Below are 19,706 nucleotides of genomic sequence, written 5' to 3' on the forward strand. Positions count from 1 at the left end.
ATACGTCAGCATAGCCCTGGGGAACATTTTGCCCTATATCAAGAGGCATCTTGTCCCACTGTGTGTGTGTGTGTGTGTTCTGGTCATCATACATACACCCTCAATTTTGTGTTGGCTCCCCCTCTTCTTCTGTGCAATGGTGGTCATTTTGCTGCTGACTCCATGAACCTCTTCTTGTCTAGACTGGTAAATAGTGCCTTCCTCAAAAATACTCTCTCTCCTTTCCTTTCTTATTTTCTTAGCCAGCTTTGTGACATGTTTTCATTGTTGCCTACGTGTGCTGTGCCTCTTATCTTCTTCTCTTAATAAAAGCCATTCCAGTCAAACATTCAACTAGTTCATTTCAAGAGGCAACAAGCCCCATAAACATAGATGGAGATCTCAGTTGCCCATTCTCACAATGTCTTTTAAGCTAGTTTCCCCAGACTAATTAGGCGACCACCTCTTTGGATAAGACCTAAGCCTGCTGAAATACCCACCCAAGCTGTTTTCCTGATTTAAATGTCCACTTCTATTTGTTTATATATTACCCATGTAAGATTGGCGGCTGGAGATTTCCTGCTAGGAGATATCCTGCTAGGCAACAGAGAAAGCGGCCACCTTGGAAAGTGGGCTCTGTGACATTTTAGCCCACTGAAGTCTCTCTACTCCCCAAACCCCACCCTCCTCAGACTTTACCCCAAAAGTCTCTAGGTATTTCCAAACCTAGAGTTGACATCCCTATACTCATGATGCCTGTATGTTTCCTCCTTCAGGGCAGAAAAGAATTCAGAAGGAGGGATTTCAATCAGGAAAATGGTTCACCTTCTCTCTCCTGCACCAAGGGCCCAAATCAAGTGGTCCTCTTCTTCTTTTGCCCTCAGTCGCTTCCAGCATTAGTCTCTTCTCCAGGGAGTCCTTCCTTCTCATGAGGTGGCCAAAGTATTTGAGTTTCATCTTCAGGATCTGGCCTTCTAAGGAGCAGTCCAGGCTGATCTCCTCTAAGACTGACCAGTTTGTTCGCCTTGCAGTACAAGGGACTTGCAAGAGTCTTCTCCAACACCAGAGTTCAAAAGCCTCAGTTCTTTTACTACCACTACCTTTGCTTTAAAAATGAGACAGCCTGCCATGGTTCAACATAGCATGTAGTCTGCAGGTTGAAGGTAACTTTTGTTTTTTTAAATCATAAGAGGGAGGAGCTTCAGGGCTGGAAAGGGGCAGTGCATACTCTTATAAGAGTGACTTGTTTTTCAAAATGTAGATTCATGCAGTTTTTCTTCCCATTTAGACTCTTTAGGAATAGTAAAAGAATCCCTTTTGTGGCCAAAACCACACACTGTGCTCAAAGATGAAGGGTATCTTTTATTGATATTTTCTACACTTTGTGCTCAAAAGTCTCTTCCTTTCCATATCTCCACTAGAGCCAAATGTTTTGCCCAGGTCTCAGCAAGCCACTTCTAATTACTTGCCCATTTGCAGAATTCAGCAGCTGGTCATAAAGAGCAGATCAAATTGTCCTGACTTCCTGTGATGGTGGAACCAGCCGCTGCTATTGATTCGTCCTTTGGCAAGTGGCTCCTGGAAATGTGAAGGCATCTCTTTGTCCTTCTGCAGGCATATTTTAAGCATCAGCTACTGCCTATTTCAGGTGTGCTAGTGATGGGGAGGGAGGGGGAGATCAGTGCACACAGCACACTGGATTGTGAAAACTGCCCCCAAATTCTGCCTGAAGCAAAAATGTGAAGTAAATGTGAAACTCCCTACTCAGGGGTGTGTGCAGGTGGGACAAATATTCCAAAACATTTGTAGAAAGCAAAAAAGGTTCATAGGCTGCACGTGGCCAGTCAAGCTATGGTTGTGCGATTTGCCTCAGACGTCCTTGTTGGAAGTCCAGAAACACTCCATGCAGTGGGTACAGCTGAGAAGGATTCCAACTTTCAACACTAATATGTGTCATCCTGCTCTGAAGAAACATCCACGGTATTTTTAGGGAAGCAAAACCAATTCTGAGAAGACTGGTACTATTTCTCCAGAAAGCTCCCCAGACCCTGACCAAACTTCCAACCAATAAATGTAGACGGGTCTTTATTTTACTTGCAGAAAAGGGACTTGACTTTTCCCTCCACGAGAAGCACTGTGATCACAGGGCCCAGTGTTGATGGGAGGAAGGTCTTGAAAAGACTCCAATGATAGAAAAGCAACATCCTTTGCAATCTGCATATTTGGGTTTCAGTCTCCATGATGAAGATAACTGGAAGCTCTTAGAGGATTTGGAACAAATGGCCAAATCCAAAACATTCTGTTACGTAGCAGACATCGATACGTGGCTCAGGATAGACTATCTGGCCAGATATTTTTGAATACACACCTCAGTGCCATAGGGCAAGTCTTCTCAACTCAAGGCTCCCACTCCCAAGAAACAAAAAATACGTAAGTATGTACAGCCAGTCCCTTGCTATGCTCACCAACTTCTCCAAGTTGCAGGGGCTAATGATGGAAGGAGAAAGAACAATGGAGAGCTACGTCTTTGCAGCATTTTCTATATTTACTAATATCCTGGAAGAGAACAAGTGGTGCAAAGGGCACCAGATCTGCTATTTCCAGAAAGAGACAGAAAGTTTCTGCACCTTGAATGCTCCAGCCAGCTCTCACTGCTGTGGCTCCTGATTCTCTCTGTCTCTGTTTCTCTCCTATTTTCCAATCCAACTGCTGCACCTGCTTGTCACAGAGACAGATATGCACCTACCTGCCTCAGTTGGAGCAAGACGGCCATTCAAAGCACATTACAGCACAAAGAGCAATGTTATCTCCAGCAATTCACAGGTATTCGCAATTATCATCCCTTTTGTCAAGCTTGATGGTCTGAGTGACAGAGGCCAGCCCCCAACAGCCCGCCCTGCTGAAGGGGAAGGACAGTGCAGATCAGAGAGGTCTTGCTATTCATTCATTCCCTATCGGCTCAACCTGTCCACGTTATCTACAGGATCCCCACAGCTGCTTATACTAGAATGATATAGAGCAACAATAACAAACTATAACCCAAAATAAAACCTCAACGCCTGGATGAAACAACTGGGGAGAAGCTTGCCCTAACTAGTTATGAGCAGACATAGCCCTCTTACTCTAGAGGTGCCTTTGTGAGACCCTATTACTTTCTCCCATGTTGGTGAAAGCTTATGGGGGTGAATAAAGTATTGCACTTGGGGATAGTGCTACAAGGAGGACACCCCCCCTCAATACCTAACACTGGATAGGGATCTGATGAAGCACCCACATGCAGAAACACATGCAGTAGAGATGCTCACATTATGACAATTGCAATGCCAACGTATTTTACAACATTGAACCAACAGGATAGGAAGAAGTGATAAGGATAGAAGGAAAGACCTGTCATGGCATTTTATGGGCACAGGACATTAATTCACATACTGCCAAGCAGCATCCAGCCCATTAGAATCCAAAGGAAGAAGAAGAATTCCAGTGCTTGATTGTAAGCCTTTTATAAAGGTGCTAGGGACAAAGCCCATTGCATTCAGGAATACAACAGGCGCCAGATTGGGAGGATGGGGTGGAAAAGCTCTACAGATGGCCTCTCCCTCCTCCCAGGACCTGGAAAGGCTGCAGGCTGGAAGCCCCCGGGAAGGGAACTCACCGGCAGGGGCAGCTCTCATGCAGCAGGGATCTGCAGCCTCCGAACCTTGGAGGGAAGGAGGAGGGGGTGGTCAGGGGTGGGGGACAGAAGGCAACTGACTGGCTGCTGGACAGACAAGCAGGTTGGAGGAGGCACTCAGGGGCGGGACAGCCTCCCTGAGTGGGTATTAAGTGATGAGTGGCACTTAAACCATAAGACCAGCTTCTCCTCCTAGCCCTTACCAGAATTATTAAGTGGAACAGATTCCTGAGGTCTTCTCAAAATACAAAATAAAGACAAACATGAACTTGAAGAATCGGGTGGTCTATGGCCGTAATAAAGATATGTCTGTCTGGGTGGGTGGGCAACATGGGTTATAGCAGTGGCCACTGGCGCAAATGCTTTAATCGTATAGGCTGTCCTGAAGGAACTCTGCAGCTATGAAGAAGAGCAGCTGCCAAAGGGACAGGAACATGTGGCTGAACACCTGGGCAACGCCTGCTCAGCCTCCACCACGCCTGCACTGAACCTGCACGACTCAGAGGCTCTTCCGCTTTGCAGTCCCAAAGCCTCATATGTGGCTCCAGGAGCTGATAAGGAATGCAAGGTCCAAGGCACAGAGGGATGCAACTCCATTTACTTTTTGCAAGTTCCTGCCTCACAGGGGGCTGGAGGATTAATGCGCCACCTGTCTTTATTCCAGCTGGGCTGAGCACAAAGCACTCAAGCACACCGCAGCTTCTGAGTGCTTCGAGCTCTTTTGCTCTGCAACTCCCCAGTTCTCCTCCTTCCCGGCCTTTCCATCGCAAACAATGGCCATTTTGTCTTGTTCCATTTTGCCGAAGTTGGCTTATTATTTATTGACAGCCATTTCCCTTGTTGTTGAATGTCCTGCCAGAGCGGGCCTGCGAGACCTCGCGTTCCTGCAATCTGTAACCTGCTGCTTGTCAGCCTTGCGCTCTGGGTGGTAAATTGGGCAGGAAAAAAAAACCTGGGGCTTCAGGCTGCTAACACCAGTACAGGCTAATCTGTTCTCTGATAAAACCCACTTCAAGCAACGAGGAGTGTGAGCAGAGGGGAGGAGGTGATGGGATTACAAAAACCCATGGCATACTACCATGGTGATGCAGTGAAATTTTGGAATGCGCTGCATTGCGTTGAGTCCAGAGCTGTGATTCCGCTTTGGCTTCAGGATTCAGCATCCTGAGCATCTCAGCTTTTTTTTTTTTTGTAAAACAAGTGCCCGGTCCTTATTCCAGTTTGCTTGCAGAGACCAGGAGTGGGTGGTATGCAACAAGCTTTCCATGGATAAGGCTTTGGTGCCCTGAATATCTCATGAGTAGCAAAAGCAGAATTAATCATGCAAAACAAAGAGATAACATAGTTATGAGATCAGGTTGCCTAATCTGTCAGGTCTGTCTAATGTGGCCAACTGCCTTAGGGAAATCCACCAGCACATCATGATAGAGATGATGATCTCCTGTTATTAGTACTATTACACTGCTGATACATATGGAAGTTCGTTTAGTTACCATTAGGCCTGTATTATACAGCAGGGGTAGTCTGTCCAGCAAATGCTGGCAGGGGCTCATGGGAATTGTAGTCCATGGACATCTGGAGGACCACAGGTTGACTACCCCTGTAATACAGGATAACAGATTTAACCCCCCTGAATCTGCCCAATCCGCTGAAGAGCCTACTGTGCTAGTGGTAGCACATGTTGACCCACATCCTAGAGCAGCTGGACAGATGCTTCCCCCACCACAAAGGCTTTGCGGGGGAGAATGACGGGAGGAAACAGGCAGAAGCAACATCCCCTGCTCCAGAATCAGCTAGAAGATGCCCTTTCTACAAGAACGGCACCCCCAGATGTGCAAACAGACACAGAAACAGACGCACAGAAATATGCCTTTCTTAAAAAAAAATTATTCATATTTTGTCAGTCATTTCAGTGTTCAGCTTTTCGTTTTTGGTTTTGTGAGGTGGGTTGTATTTTGGTAGCATGCAGTTTTTTCTACACAGTTTGCATATGTAATGTATGTCACCTAAAGAAAAAATGGGGGGGAAACAAAGAATCCCAGGATGAGTTCACACAAGGGAGAAGCAGATCAGAAGGGGCGGGTAGAACAGTGGAGATGGCAGGAAGATGGGCTATTTTTATTCTGTTTTTTCAAGGGAGAAGAGCCTATGCAGATAGAGCCCAATATGTCATCATACAGGACCTCAGGGTAAGGTGGGATCTAAATGAAGCGAAGGAGTTTTGCAAATTGCCCCCTGCATTAATATGCATTGGCTTTTGTTCACCCTGCACCTAATCTGAGCTACGGTGAATCATGATTGTGAGTGATTCACCACCTCGTGAAACAACTTGCAGTATTTCATAATTCACCATGTTCCGATCATAACCTTTTTGTCCAAATATTTATTACACACTTCTTGGGGAAGTACACTGAGGACAAATATCCCAATTATTTACATCAGATACCCCACTTTGATGACCTTCCCCCCCCCCCCATCATATTTTTTGAGAAACTTCCTTTTAAGTGTTTTTTTACTTCTTCCTATGGCCATGAATAGAATCACAGAGTTGGAGGGCCCATTCAGGGTCATCTAGTCCAACCCCATGCAGAATGCAGGAAATTCACAACTACTTGACCACCCAGAGTGACCTCAATTCCATGTCCAGATAATTCCCGCTCCCCAAAAAAAACCCAGAATCCCTGGTCAGTCTGGCCTGGAAGAAATTGGCCTTTTCACACCAAAGTGGCGACCGGCATTTCCCTGGGCATGCAGGAAAGGGCCACAAGAGCCAAGCTCAGACAGAATCCGAGACTGAGAAACATTTTTTTTTCCTTTCAAAGGAAAAACTGAGCTCTTCAGGAACCTTTAGGAGCTGCCAAATTCTGCAGTCAGGACTTTAGTCCATCTTTTATTTAGTGCTTGTGATTGTGCAGTCCTTTTTCTGTAACAACCCAACAGGTGCCTTGCTGGATCAGACCAAAGGCCCATCTAGCACACTATGCTGTTTCCAACCAGGGATTGCATGCTGATCTATTGACTGGCTTAGTTACTATCATTTGACCACCAGTTATTTGACTGTGATCAGCTATTCCATAAAGCCAGTACTGCTCCCATTCCAGCAACAGCTTTCCATTGCATTTTGATGTCACTGGTTAGAAAGTGGAAGAGAAAGACCTGCTGTCTACTTAGTCCTGTAACAATTTGGGGCCATATTGATAGCAGAGCAAAGGTCCTCCTGCTGGCCACTTCTGTAATTGCAGGCATCTCCGAACAAGAAGACAAGCTATCCTACAGCCACAAAGCTGTCCAATGAGAATCCATTACAGTTCTTAATTACATCATTTCACAGCAAGAGTTGGGTTTTTTTGTAATCAGCACATAGGGTCACATAAGTCAAAAGTGTCTTGCCAGCATTGAACACACACACAATAAAGATAATGCTTAGAAAATACTTGAGCATCCTTTGATGATCTATGGACAAATCTTGTTTTGACTGGTCAAACAGCCAACTATTTCCAACAAGGTGCCTCTAGGACATTCACAGGCAGACAACACAAGTGACAGTCTCCTCACTTCAGTCAGTGTATAATATTCTGCTTCTAAACATGGAGGTTCTCTTTAGCCCTGATGGTAAACAGCTGTTGATAGACTTAATCCCATTGTCCATGAATTGGTCTAATCCAGAGGTCCCCAAAGTGGTACCCATGGGCAGAGCGGTGCCTGTTGATACTTTTCCCGGCACCTGCCAGGTGTGCTTAAAAAGTTGGCCAGATGCAACTTTTGCCCAGCAAGCCTTCTGATAGGCTGTGCATCTTTTCAGAAACAATTGCTTTTGCAGAAGCTGCCACCCCAACAAAAGGACCTCCACTGTGTGACTGAAGGGACTCTTGTGGCAGCCATTTTGTGGTTGGCTCCACCTCCTTCAGCACCCATTTTTGGAAGCCATTTTGTGGCTGTGCTTACCAGGCTGTGCCAGAATTCCAAAGGTTCCCATGGACTCAAAAAGAGCGGGGACCTCAATCCAATCCTATTTTTAAAAGTAATCTAATCTAGTGTTGTAGCAGTAGATTCCTGACCCTCCCCTCCATTTTATTTTTCATTGCTTTTCCACTAACAAACATGCTGACTCCCTGCATTACAGTGGTTGAAATGCACACGTGCTGAACAGGTATGAGTCACTAGGCCTCATGACAAAGTCAACGGAGATAGAACAGAGATCAGAGAAAGCACGCCAGGAGTGCGTGACATGAAAGAAGCCATCAGCCACCCACTTCCAAATGCCTTGTGCTTTCTGCGTTCCATAGAGCCAAGACTCCAGGCACTCCACCCAAAGCTATGCGGGATTCTAGGTTAGCAAATTTAGCCAGCTTTGTCCATGGAACATAGAGTTGGAAGGGGCCATACAGGCCATCTAGTCCAACCCTCTGTTCACTGCAGGATAACTCTTCCTTAATACTGGAAGAGAATCAACACAGTTGCAGGCCCCCTGGCCAGAAGCTAATTCTACAAGAGGGGCGTTTTTAAGGCATGTCTGCATCACAGAATTACAATTTTCAGAACAGTATTTTATGCCAAATTGTGTAGATTTTTGTAGCACTGCAACATAGCAAGATACCCACTGCTGGCAGGCAATAGCCAGTGATAGGTTCAATTTAAATCTAAAGGACACTGGAAGAGTTGGCTTCAAAATGCAAGCAGGAAGAGTTGTGGTGGATTTCATCAGTTTGCCTTCCAGATAGTTGTTAAAGATCAACATTTCCTATTCAACCAAAAAAGGTGTCAGAGATTATATCAGACGCTCCCACAAGACAAAATCCTACCTCCTTTCCCCAAAGCAAACCATCAGTAAGTCTCATAACCTCTGCCCCCCACTCCATCTGCAACCAAGCTTTGCCAATTGGTTGGCAATGGGGGGGGCAACTGGTTCTCCTGGGGGAAGGATTCGATCTCTTCCTTTCCTTTATTGATAACCCTGTCTTTCTCTCCAGTGAGGATCCAATGGGACTTCAATTGTTCTCCCCCCACCCTCTGTTTTATCATCACAAAACCCCTGTGAGATAAATTAACCTGAGAATATTATGACTGACCCAAGCTCACCCAACAAGCTTCCATGGCAGAGAGGGGATTCAAACCCAGGTCTCCTAGATCCTAGTCTGCTACTCTAACTACTACACCACACCAGCTCTCATTCAAATGCATTTGCCAGCACCCCCCCCCCCCCCCAGCCACTGTTGGCGGATGGGGATAGTGTTGCCAAATTCTGGTTGGGAAACTCCTGGAGATTTGGGGATGGAGCCTGAGGATGACCAAGACCTTAGTGGAGTCCCTCCAGAGCATCCATTTTCTTGCGGGGAATGGATCTCTGTGGTCTAGAGATGAGGTTTAATTCCAGAGGGTATCCAGGTCCTACCTGGGGGTCAGAGAACCCTACACTCAAAGATGTAGAAAGGTGAACAATAGCAGCTGAGTTCTTTTAAAAAGAAAAAAGCATCCCTGACTTAGTCCCAAAGGTAACCCAGGCATGAAAGAGGGGTAGTAATTTACCCAGATGCTAGGATAGGGTCTGGCCCTGGTAAATCAGGATCATTGTGATCTGCGAACCCCCTTTTTGGCTTTCTTAAAAACAACAGTCTCCAGCCCTAAGATAAATAGACCATTTCCAGCTTGTGAAACTCACTTGTCCTCTGCTTTCTACCTGAAATGGGAGCTGTGGGCAAAAGGCAGTCCCAAATCTGGCATAACCACTTGGATGCTTCTGATGACTGTTTTTTGATCTTTTCAATGTTAAAAAAAAAATCTGCCTGGCTTTCTTTAGCACACCCAATGACAAACACAGCTTGCAACATGTTTGTGTTGTTATCTTCCCCCAACAAAGATGTCAAAACCTGAGCTATATTTAACAAAATGCCAAAACTAGAAATCATAAATTAAAACTGTTGCACCCAGCCCTGGGCCACAGGTGCATGACAGCCACACCAGGGAGAGGTGGGAGGGGGGGATTCTACCCCCACCACAGTGCATTATCTGTTCTGATCTCTGTTATTTCTTTCTCCTTTGAAATGATGCGCTCATTCAGTGCCCAAAAGGGCCCTCGTGGCAAATGACAATAAAACTGGCAAACGACCAAAATGTACAACCGGTGGAACATTTGGGGCATCAGTTAAAGCCTGAAAGAGAATAATAGCCACATAGAGCAGCTGAAAAGTGACAGTGCTAAGAATTAGGAGCACGGCAATTAGACTCCCATAGAAGACAGCAGAGTGCTTATTTACTTAGTGCATTCTTAATCCCATCTTGTCTCCAAGACGCTCGAGATGGAAAGACACGGATCTCCTCTTCTGTTCTTAAAACAAGCCTGTGAGGTCAGGTCAACTCGGCTAAGAGATAGTGACTGGCCCCAGGTCTCCCAGAGTTTTTAATAGTGAGTCTCCTCAGATCTAGTGCAACGTTCTAACACATCAATTCTGACTCAGTGGCTTGGGAACACCAATGTGGTCCCTGTGCCAGGCTCTAGGAAAGATGGAAAGACCTAGATTGGCCAGCTCCGGGTTGGGAAATACCAGGAGACTTTGGGGGTGGAGCCAAGAATGGGCAGGATTTGGGGTGGGAAGGGACCTCTCAGTGGAGTATGATGCTATGGAGCCCACCCTCCAGAGTAGCCATTCCAGGGGAACTGATGTCTGTCATCACCTGGAGATGAGCTGTAAAATTGTGGGATCTCCAGAACCCACCTGCGGACTGACATTCATAGCTGGGAGCAGGTGGAATCTGAGGCAGGAAGGGACCTCAGCGGCATATATGGAGTCCACCCTCCAAAGCAGCCATTTTCTCCATGGGAACTGACCCCTGTCACCTGGAGATGAGCTGTAAAACTGGGGGTATAAATAGGTGGGCCATTGCCTGGTGAGGCTCATTGATGGCTGTTGGTCCCCATGCTGAAACATCCAGCACCGGAGTATGGGTGAGCTGCAGATCCCATCCTAGGGAAAGGGTCTGGAAATTCAGCCATCATTACAGTTCAACATTTAATAGTTCTATTATTGCACACGAGTACTTACTAGGGTGGGTTCACAGGGCACAGAGAAGTCACGTGGTTCCTTTTGGTTTCTCACACTTGCAACTGTGGCTGTCTGGAAATCGCAGAGCTCTAACCACTACAACACACTGGCTCTCAAGGGTTCCCTACTCAACTAAGAGGCAAAAAGGCCAATGAGCAACGTTACTTGCTTTTGTTCTCTTTGTAAGGGAGCGCACTGGAAACTTAGTGTTTTGTAATATGAATTTATAAATGTAGAAGTTGAGCAGAGGCAATGGCAGAGAAGACCTCAGATAGGGCAGCATACCTGATACCCTCCCCCACCCCCCAAATCACATCCCTAGAGACAGAATCCCACACAGTAAGGGACTTCAGCCAGCTCACAGCAATACTTGTCAGCACATCTCTGTTACTTCCAAAACTCAAACTACACTGTCTTCTCTCTTTCCCTCTCTCCCCCTCACACACACACACACACACACACACACACACACACACAACTGCCCCCTCCCTTCAGGTGGCAATGGTTACCTTCTACAAGTCCTCTGGGTCCTTGAACATAGTCATTTCCTGACAATTAACCCCTAGGGAGGAAACACCCACAGTCATTAAGGCACATTAACATTCTTTTATCATAGGCTCATGTTCCCATCAGGCACGCCACTTTATGCCAAGCTCACATCACAAACACAGTAACCACGCTTCATACTCATGGCAACACACACAGCAGCAGGAAGAAACGGAGCTGAAAATGGCTCCATTAGCCAGCTCCGCCTGCCTTGTTCAATAATAAAAATTTGGCACATAACGACATTGACTTCCAGGGACCATCTGAAAAACTGATCCATACTTTGGCCAGGCTCCAGAACAGGCTCTTCGCCCCAGCACAGGACAGTCCCTCCATGGCAAGGGGTTGAAGTTTCATACCTCTGATTTTGTATGACCCTCCCCACAAAAACTCTTGTCCTTTTTTTTTTTGTGGTCACCTCTCTGATGAACAAAGTGACATGCCCAGTGATGAAAATGAGGCTCGGGGCTTAATCCCTGGCATCTCCAAGCAACAGTCATCAGAGGTGGCATAGCTGGGAAAGAATGCAGCTAAGGATCTTTGAGACCAATGCCAGAGAACTGGATAGGATAGCTCAATAGTGTGATAACTTTAGGTTTTTTTATGTTTGAATACACACAGTTGCAATTCAAGTAGCTACCCTAGTGCTGCTTGATTGCATAAATCAGGCCTTGAGTCCAGATTTAAGAAACCCACATTAAGAAACCCACATTAATTCATTCAGAAGACAATGTTTAAGCATGAAGCCATGGCTCTGCTGCAGACTTTTCCCCCTCTGGCTAGATCTCCCTCAAGCAGCTTAGCCAAGTTCATGCTAGGGCCCATCCAGCAAGAGACAGTCATTTCAAACAAAGCTAACCAAGAACGCTAGACTGCGTTAATGTATTAAGTCACAAAAGATTTGTTTCCCTCCCTCTAATTTAGATACAGTCATCCCAAAATGCAAGAGTTCCTTTGGTAACTGGGCTTTTGAACAAATATCAGCATAAACAATTTTGTGGTTGCTTTGCCCCGATTTTTGGATCCTACTGCTGGCCGTGAGAAAACACCTTCAAGGCTGAGGGCTTTGGGTGCACCTGGATGATTCTGACACATCTCTCTCTCGTTCTATGGCCAATTATGCTAACTCTTTTCTGTGAAAGTCACGTGGCAGGTGTATTTGGCTGCAGGAAATCCACACTTAAATGAAAAATAAATTGATCCAAGGACACATCTCGTGTCTGTGAAATTTGAATGCTGTTCCCGTCCAGAGGGAACGCTCATTTCAGAGGAAGGAGTGTAACCTACTTGTTTTGATCCTCCACCCAGCGCATCCCCTCAGACATTCAGAAACAAGGGAAGCCACCTCCTTCCCCCTCCCACTTCGACATGATTCGGAGCCTGGAGCGCGCTGCATAATCAGCCCCTGCCAGTTCCCATCAACATCAACTTGGAAGCCCAGGAGGCAGAACCACACAAGGTGGCAAAGAGCTATGATGGAGAATCCTTTTGGGAACAAACATGCCTCACAAGACATTTAAGCAATTATTGTAACACCGCCTCCCTGGGTGAAATCCTCTCCTGCTGCCCAACCTGGCTAAGAGAATCCGAAGGTTCTAGAAGAGGCTAGGCCAGGGTGAGTCAATGGGTGACGTGTTCTAGTTCACTGAGCTCACATTACACATCCTTCCTTTAAGATCACTTGCCAGTCAAGTCTCCAGAAATAAGTTATTGTATTCTATTTAAACGGCCTGTAAGGCTCTATCAAAGAGTCATTCTTTCCCTCCAGGCAACTGGCAACCCTATTTTAAATTCTGCATTGATTCTAGGGTGGCCAGCCTCCAGGTGGGCCCTGAATTACAGCTCATCTCCAGACTACAGAGATCAGTTCCCCTGGAGAAAAGGGAAGTTTTGGAGGGTGGACTCCATGGCATTGTAGCCCACTAAGCGCCCTGTCCTCCCCAAGCTCTCCTCCCCAAAACTCCAGGAGTTTTCCAGCCTAGATCTGGTAACCCTAAGCTCCATCCTCCACCGTAGGGAGAGCCTGGAAGCCTTAATGGATTCTGATTTTCCACGTTTTCAATTGGAAATGTTCAGTTGCTTTGAACTGTACCGACACACTACAGCAGCCACAGGCCGGCTGTGCACACTGGGCTCACTCCCACAATAGGTCAGCATTTCCAGCTATGATATTTATGGTTCACTGGTATACCACACACACAAACAGGATTTGCATTATTTTTGTTCCTGCGGCTTCTACCCAAGAAGCTGTTTCAATTTTGCTTCTCAGTTGCAAAAATCAAATATTCCTATTGAACAGAAAGGAAGACAAGCAGCTATTTAGAAACTAGTTTTTCAATAGGGTATTGGTATGTTTTGAATAAAGAGGGGCAAAATCGGGGGAGCACATTTTGTGGGAAAATTTCTCCTCCCTGCTCACTCTCTCACAGCCTTGGGAGAGGTCTGGCAAAGGCCTCTGTACTCCTGTTACCTACTTTCACCTGTTGCCTACTTCCCAGCATCATCCACACCCCACCCCCACCAAAAATAACAAGAGCATCTGCAATGCTTATGTCAAAATGGCAACATCAGCTCCCTCCAGAGGCAGCAGAGCTCTCACCAACAGCCCCTTTATGGCCCCAGATCAGCTGCTAAGCCGCTGCCATTTCTTCCTTTTGAATTTTTCCTGCAAAAAACCTGGCACTGTCACACAGCCAATAGGATTTGGCTACAAGCCGCAAATCATGGAGGGCCAACAAAGATGGTGCTGAGCAAGGGAATTCCTTATTTTGGAACCCAGTTGGCAAAGTTCCAGCATTGCGTCCCCCCCCAACCCCCATCCCAAGAACAATGATTTTAAAGGGGGGAAGGTACCAAAGGAGTAGTTATTGTAAATCTCAGCAATAAAAAGGATACCCTGCCAGCCCAGTGTCCCTCTGCTCCAGGCATCTGCTGTCATTTCATTCCTCCATTAAGGGTTGGATCTTGGCAGACCTCCCTCCCCGAAAACTCCCACAAACATGGCCTCTTTCACACTGAAGATGTTTTAGGCCCACCCTTATTTTTAAAGCATCCTCTGTTGATGCCTATTATGTCATTGAACTTTGTTTTGCATGTTTTGTATTTTGATGATAATTTGCCTTGGATATTTTCTTTAGGGAGTGGACACATTTTCACATAGATGATAAATATAAGAGAGGACTCCTTTATTGTCAGGCCGAGAGAGGTGACTCAGGGACCTCACACTCAGCGTGCCAGTCCTCTGCAAACTTCTGCAGCATTAGTAGTCAGCCTGCCACCCCACTGTTACCTCCGCAACAAGCCACACTTCTCACTTGCAGATCACAGAACTATAACCTGCCTTGGCAGGATTTGCTGCAGAGAACCCTGCACTGGAGGTGCAGAGCTACTTCTAAAGTTATCTGTTTTGGCAGGGCTTGCTGGCCAGGCAATCGCCACATTTCTTATTTTCTTGTTTTAACAAGACTTAATTGGCTAATTAATTGTTTGCATTGCTTCCCAGCTCGTTTTAACAAGTTTGGTGGATGCAAAGGAACCTCTGATTTCCTACAAGAGTTATCAGAAACACTCCCAGTTCCCTCCAGCAGTGCTGTCAGGTACCCAGATCCTCTGCCACAGATCCAACCCTTAATGAGCAAAGTGGCAACAAGTCCGGGAGCAGAAAAAGACACTCGGTTGGTTGGCAGGCAAACGGTTCCTACAGTCTGTAGGAAATGACTATAGAGTAGCTCAGACCTTGGAGCAAGACAACTGGCAGTAGCATATGTTTTTCCTCCTAAGTGACACATTTGACACAGAATATGATTTTATTCTTTGATACTAGTGCTCCACCCAAGGTGCTTGTAGTTTCCTCCTCTTATACATATAAAAGTAATCTATATCTAGGTTTCCTCCTCTGAGAGCCAGCTTGGTGTAGTGGTTAGGTGTGCGGACTTATAATCTGGCAAGCCAGGTTTGATTCCCCACTCCTCCGCCACATGCAGTCAGCTGGGAGACCTTGGGCTCACTACAGCACTGATAGAGTTGTTCTAACCGAGCAGTAATATCAGAGCTCTCTCAGCCTCACCTCCCTCACAGGGTGCCTGTTGTGGGGAGAGGAAAGGGAAGGCAACTGGAAGCCGCTTTGAGGCTCTAACTAAGACACAGCCCCCCTCCCTGATTGGCAACCCTAGGCTACCAATCATCTACTAGGGCCTGGAAACCAGAATTACTGCTGACCTCTAGACAACCCAGACCAATTACTCTGGAGAAAATGGCTGCTTTGGAGGGTGAACCCTACAGCTGCTTTGGAGGGTGAACCCTGCTGTGGGTCCTTCCTGAACCCTGCCTTCAAGGCTCCATTCCCAAATCTCCAGGAATTTCCCAATCTGGAACTAGCAACATGCGTCCTAGTGAAAAATGGAGCAGGCAACAGATAATGCCCAGAGCTGGGCTCACCAGTTACAGCTTTGGAAATTTCTGCAGGTTTGTGGTCTGGTTCTTCAGACAGTGCAGTTTGGAGACAGAAGGGAGCTCAATGGAAATGGGAACCCATGGACTCCACCCTCTCTCCATGTCCCATTCCCTACAGGTGGGGCTGATTTTAGTAATCTGCAGATCGGTTACAATTCCAGGAGAACCCCAGGCCCTACCTGAAATCTGGCAACTAGGCACAGTGCTGACTCAAATAGGAATGTAAACGAATTATGCAGCCCTGCTATTCTGATCCAGAAGTTTTTAATTTTCACACCAGTTTGTATGTCTTTGAACTCAAATTTTCCCATTTAATTTATTCACTTTTGAAAAATTATTCTTGTTTCAATGGTGCAGAAATGGCATTAAATAAAATGAACAAATTAGGGGTCTTGCACTGAAAGATTAGTGAAGCAAAATGACTATTTGACACCAGCAGAAAGGGAGCATTTTTGTACATCCCCAATCCATGCAGGCTGTTTCAAGTTCCTTTACCCCACCCTGCTGTGCCGTCTGCTCTTGAAAACGCACCGGGTCTCCACAAAAGACTCCTTCTCATAAGCTCTGCATGGCTTTTATCCACACTCAGAGGTGGTCATGTGGATTTTCAAACACCACTATAACGATAATTAACAAGTTAATTAACTCCACCGTTAAAAGGTTTGGCAGTGATGATTACTAGCTTTGATGATTTTATGAAGAATCATACCCACCTATCATTACAATGGAAATGGTCTACAGGTCTTGTTCAAATCCCACTATTTTGAAAGTACCTCTTATTAATAAGGTGCATGAATGAAAATTCTCTTAGCTTTAGCCCATCACCTCGCTCTTATTGAGGCTTAGTTATTACATAAGTGTCACCAAATTCCCACCTGTTCTCGCATACTTGTCAATGTACATCTCTACCTCTTTAAACAAGTAAGGCTATACTGTAATTCAGGGAGTGATGAGTGACTGTTCTTTGTGGTTTCTTTCTATATAATTAATTTATATTTTTGTCAGTCATTCAGATCCTTTTTTTTCTGTTGAATTTGTAATTTCCTATGTATTGTGCAGTTTCAATGATATTGATTTTTTTATTTAATGCATAATTTCCCTTTCTGACTGAGACTCCAGGTGAATTGCCCCGTGTAAGGCAATGCAATCAATGGGATGTGGTGTCGATTGAGTAACTGATGAACAATAATAACTAATTGGCACAATATATGTGAATCATTTGTATATTTAAGACAAAAAGCTGCTTTATAAATAAATATAAATAGCATGAATATGTGCATTGTTTTCAGCAAAGGGTAATGAAAGTGTTGGAATACAATCAGCAAGTTATTTGGAGCAGGCCTACCTTGTAGGGCTGGAAGCTGCAAACTGCAAGGCCCTGTTCAAGTGCTCAGCAGGGTGGCTGCAGGACAGGAGATGAAGTAGATGAGTCAACAAAGGCCTTTTGTTTTAGATGGGAATCCCATTTCCTCTTGGAACAGGAATAGGGAGGGACTTTGTTCTCAGGCTTTCTCACCTTCTCTTTGCCTGCGTGGGTCCTCCATTTTGCAGCAGCATGCAAAGACTGCTTTCTGTGATATGCTTTATTTTGTGAACCTGATTTGCCAAGGGTGCCAAATCAGTGAGCATGATATAGTTGTACAGCAAGTAAACTTTATTTCTTAAGCCTCTCTTGTTGCCCCAATGCCTCATAGAAGCTACATCTCAAGGATTCAAGTGCGCTCTCTCAGTTTGCCAAGTTTCCCCACAACCTTATGTGGTGGGGAAAGGGCAATCCTTTTTCTTCATTTTGGTGACTTTTGCCAGTGTACCCAGGCTGGTTTGTAATGTCTGGGCAAATGCAGAAGTTGTTGGGAGCCACAGCCAGACCCACAACAACAGATTTTGGTAGCAGAGGGCAGGATCTGGTGTGAGCATCTATTTCTCCCCCAAACACAGTGGAAACAAGTATTGGTTTGTATTTTGTTTTCCCACCATAACAAGAAAACAGAAACTTAAGCAGAAACAAAGATATTTGCCTGGCCACTGTCAGAAGCAGGAGACTGGACCAGATGGTATTCTGACTTCTAGCAGGGCAATTCTTATTTGGGATTAACAGGCCCCCTCCCGCCCCCATTCCCTACATCTAGAGCCCAAGGAGTTCACAGTGAACTACATTTCACTCTTCCTTAATTTGGGTTTAATTGGGGGGGTGTTACTAAAAGCTGGAGGTGGCACATAGAAAAACAAGAAGGGAGAACAGCTTTGAACATCCTTGCCCCCCAAAGGCCAAAACAGATAGGACCAAGATCATAGACAGGACCATAGATGGATCTCTGTCCTTCAGTAGAAGGTAAATTGCATGTGTGTGTGTGCCACCTTGACTCAGTTCAGGGAACTGTTGCCAACCTCTCCCAGAATTCAACTGTTCTCCAGGCAACAGGGATCAGTCCCCTGGAGAAAATGGCAGCTGTAGAAGGACTCTATGACACTATACCCCACTTGAAGTCCCTCCCCTCCCCAAACTCCACCCCCAAATCTCCTGGGATTTCCTAACTCAAGAGTTGGCAACTCTAGTTCACACGTTTGCAGGGATTTTTGTCTGCTTCACCCAGAGCCGTAGGGAAGGGTGGTATAAAAATCCAAAGAAGGGATTCTTAATGCTTTGGTTCTATTTTGGACATTTGGGATGGAGATAGTTTTTGTCCTGAGACACCTTCTGGAGCACCTTAAGCAGTACAAAAAAAGCTGACGGATACTGAGACTCTGTAGGGCTGGGGTGCCCAGTCTCTGGAATTCTGATACAGTACAATGGGCACAACCACATATTGGCTGCCACCAGAGGCAGGGCCAGCCTCAACATGGCTGCCTTCAGTCACACAGTGAAGACTGTTATAGTGTAGTAGCAGCTGCTGCCAAAGCAATGTTATCTACACAAGCCATCAAATCTCCAATGGACCATCATAAAACTCGCTGGGCACCTGCCCCATCCCACATTTTAAAAATACTTTGCAGGCATCAAGATCTCTGCTGTAGAACATCACATAACCAACCACCTGAGGACCCAGCAGCCAGATTTGGGGAAAACATTGTTCACAAGGGTAGGCCCAGAGTTAAAAAAAATTACTCTCCGGCTATTCCTCCAGCGAGTAAGAGAGGATTGTGTACGGCTGTTAACATTCTTGACTTCCCAAGCGCAGCATTACCTCAGAATCACCAGCCAGGCTGCATTTGGTGTCAGTTCTCCCAGACCTCAGCTTTTTGTGGGTAGAACTAATAGTCATTGTTATTGAAGCTGGCTTTGAAACCTATGAAGGCAATTGAATACAAACGCTGCCAAGGCCCGGGGGCTGAACTTCTGGGCTCTCCTTAGCTTGGTGTCTCTCCGAAGAGGCCTCCCGTCACGTTTTCCCAATCATTACTCTCCTACAGTTCATCACTTATTCATAGCTTTCCTCCTGCAGCTGTACCACTCCTCGGCCAGTTTGTAAACACTCAAAAGATTGGGGCTTTGGATAAATCATGCAGATTCCAGAAACATAGACAGGCTGTGCACTTTGGGAGAAAGCACCTCAGAACAGGGCTATCAAGGGGGCGGGGTGGGTGGGAGGCTGAGCTGGGGGCTCTAGGCTACCTTGGGCAACCCTGGAGATGTTATTGGTCTTCGTATGATTTGAACTAGTTTTCAGTGATTCAGGAACCAGCTCCAGAATTTGGAGGCTGGCTTCCTGCTGCCAGAGAAAGCTTCCAAATCTTGTATTACAAAAAACATTCTGCACTTCCCTGAAAATGGCAGTTCCCATGCAACATCCCACCACTGGGTCCCTCTTTTCTGGTACCTGCCCCCTTGATAAATGAGAGTGTTTCTATTTACTTCTACCTGTTCTCTTGAAGATTTCAGCAAGGAAGATAAACTACCCAAGTGTACAGTTCAGATTGTTGGAATAGGGTCTCGGGGACCCAAATGTAGATCCCCACTCTGCCATGGAAGGTTGCTGATCGATCTTGTGCCAACTTGGCACCATGGTTAAGAGCAGCGG

At 45.9% G+C, this 19,706-nt stretch overlaps 1 protein-coding gene across 9 annotated transcripts in view; it reads right to left on the reverse strand.

The window, feature by feature from the left end:
• The window catches only part of ZMAT4 (zinc finger matrin-type 4), a 172,891-nt gene that overhangs the window by 130,957 nt on the left and 22,228 nt on the right, over window positions 1-19,706 (reverse strand). The gene's annotated exons all lie outside the window — the stretch shown is intronic.

The sequence above is a fragment of the Paroedura picta genome, chromosome 12, assembly GCF_049243985.1.
Source record: "Paroedura picta isolate Pp20150507F chromosome 12, Ppicta_v3.0, whole genome shotgun sequence".
NCBI classification, from domain to species: Eukaryota; Metazoa; Chordata; class Lepidosauria; order Squamata; family Gekkonidae; genus Paroedura; species Paroedura picta.